This window comes from Trachypithecus francoisi, unplaced genomic scaffold (genome assembly GCF_009764315.1).
Source record: "Trachypithecus francoisi isolate TF-2019V2 unplaced genomic scaffold, Tfra_2.0 Lachesis_group6, whole genome shotgun sequence".
Taxonomy (NCBI): Eukaryota; Metazoa; Chordata; class Mammalia; order Primates; family Cercopithecidae; genus Trachypithecus; species Trachypithecus francoisi.
The window spans coordinates 5893923-5896989 of record NW_022681471.1 but is presented as its reverse complement, the minus strand read 5'-3'; positions in this window follow the sequence as shown (position 1 = coordinate 5896989).

The following is a 3067-nucleotide window of genomic DNA, read 5'->3' as shown; positions in this document are numbered from 1 at the left end:
CACAACTACATGGAAACTGAACAACCTGCTCCTAAATAATTATTGGGTGAATAATGAAATTAAGGCTAAAGCAGTGTTTAGAGGGAAATTTACAGCACTAATGCCCACAGGAGAAAGCAGGAAAGATCTAAAATTGACACCCTAATATCACAATTAAAAGAACTAGAGAAGCAAGAGCAAACATATTCAAAAGCTAGCAGAAGACAAGGAATAACTAAGATCAGAGCAGAATTGAAGGAGATAGAGACATGAAAATCCCTTCAAAAAATCAAGGAATCCAGGAGCTGGTTTTTTGAAAAGATTAACAAAATAATAGACCACTAGCCAGACTAATAAAGAAAAGAGAAGAATGAAATAGACACAATAAAAAACGATAACGGGAATATCACCACTGATCCCAAAGAAATACAAACTACCATTAGAGAATACTATAAACACCTCTATGCAAACAAACTGGAAAATCTAGAAGGAATGGTTAGTCCTAGACACATACACCCTCCCAAGATGAAACCAGGAAGAATTCAAATTCCTGAATAGACCAATAACAAGTTCTGAAATTGAGGCAGTAATTAATAGCCTACCAACCAAAAAAAGCCCAAGACCAGACAGATTCACAGCCGAATTTTACCTGAGATACAAAGAGAAGCTGGTATCATTCTCCTGAAACTATTCCTAACAACAGAAAAAGAGGGACTTCTCCCTAACACATTTTATGAGTCCAGCATCATCCTGTTACCAAAACCTGGCAGAGACACAATTCAAAAAAGAAAATTTCAGGCCAATATCCCTGATGAACATTGATGTGAAAATTCTCAATAAAATACTAGCCAACCGATTCCAGCAGCACATCAAAAAGCTTATCCACCACGATCAAGTCAGCCTCATCCCTGGGATGCAAGGCTGGTTCAACATACTCAAATCAATAAACGTAGTCCATCACACAAACAGAACCAATGACAAAAACCACGTGATGATCTCAATAGATGCAGAAAAGGCCTTCAAGAAAATTCAACACCTCTTCATGCTAAAAACTCTCAATAAACTAGGTATTGATGGAGCATATCTCAAAAAATCAGAATCTGAAAATGATCATTCTCAACAAACTAACACAGGAACAGAAAACCAAGTACCACATGTTCTCACTCATAAGTGGGAGATGAACACTGAGATCACATGGACACAGGGAGGGGAAAGACACACACTGGGGCCTGCTGGGGGGTGGAGGGTGAGGGGAGGGAACTTACAGGACAGGTCAATAGGTGCAGCAACACCATGGCACACGTATATCTATGTAACAAACCTGCATGTTCTGCATCTGTATCCCGAAACTTAAAGTAAAATTTTTAAAAAAAGGAAAGAAAAAAATAAATGCTGCTAATTTTTGTACATTGCTTTTGTAACCTGAAACTTTACCAAAGTCATTTATTAGGTCTAGGGGACTATGGCAGAATCTTTAGCAATTTTATGGTGTAGAATCCTATTGTTAGTGAAGAGACACACACATGCTGAGTTATGGTAAGACAATGCATTACTGATAGGCATTTAAATTGTAAATTGCTATACATTTCTGGAAATTATTGTGACAGTATTCATTAAGCACATTAAAAGAAGTAATATTCTTTGATTTAGTTAGTAGTCACCTAGCAATATAAAGAAAATAAGTAAATATGTGGAAAAAATTGATGTACACAATTATCAGAAAGATAATTCTAATGGTAAAAAGTAGTAAACCACCTAATTATTGAACAATACACTGATTAATTACATTATTATCCATTCATATGAGGTATTGTGTAAACACTAAAATTTATATATTTTGTGAACCCTAGAAAAACCATTTGTCATATTTTATGACAATCACAAAATAAAGAAAAATATACATGAAGAATTTAATAAATGCAGAAAGCATCCTTTCTGAAGAATGCTTAGTAACATGAGAAATTCTATCCACAGTGAACAGGCTGTAAGGAGGTCCCTCATGATCCCTTCCTCCTGGAGTTTAAACCTTTGTATAATCTTTCCCCTTGAGTATGGTCAGTAACTATGGCTTTCATACAATCAATAAAATACAGCACATGTAACAGAGTATCATTACTGTGATAATGCTACCTAGTTCATAGCACCAATTTTGCTAGAGGACATAAATCCCCTTTCCGGATTTGATGAAGCAAACTGACATGTTGTGAGATTTTCCTATAGAGAAAGCCGCATGGCAAAAAAGTGAAGGGTATCTTCAGCAGATGGCCATTGAGAAATTCTGCCAGCAACCACTGGAGCTTGAGAGGAAATTCTCCTCTGGTTGAGCCTCAGATAAGACCACATCATTGGCCAATATCTTGGCTGCAGCTTTGTGAGATGCTGAAAGACAGGATCCAGTTAAGCTGTTATCAAACTCCTGATCCACAAAAACTGTGTGATGGTAAGTATGTATTCTTTCAATCAACTAAGTTTGTGTTGATATTTTAAGTGGCAGTAGATAACTGATATATTACAAAATACTAAATGAAAAAGCAGGATGAAAACTGTGTATTGTTCTTGTAGTTTTTCTCCATAAAAGCCCCAAAACCTCAATGACTTACAAAAAACATCTACTTTTAAATTGCATTACATGTTCTAAGTTTCAGGGCACTGGTAGCTACTGTGACTCTGCTTAGTTTTCCTTACTTCTGATTTACTCTGTTCCATATATGTTCTGTTCCATATATGTTCCTTTAGCCAAGGACCCACCTTGGCTAAAGGAACAGCCCCTGTGTTAGGCATTCCTATCCTTGTGCTAAAAAGGAAGAGCATGAACTATGAGCTTCATCTGAACCACACAATAACATTTAAAACGTCTGCTCAGATGTGACTTACATTACATCCGTTTGTTATGGTTATAGGGTTGAAATCCCATTTCTCAGCTGGAGTGTCAGGCTCTTCTCCTACAGGCTTCTCACAGTCCCTTGTTATGAGCCTTCTCGTAGGCCCCGTCTCAATAGTGAGCAGCAGGATTTCTCACACTGAATCTCCCTCATGATTCAAATCTCTCTCTCTCCTCCACTTCTATGACCAGCCAGAGAAATTCACT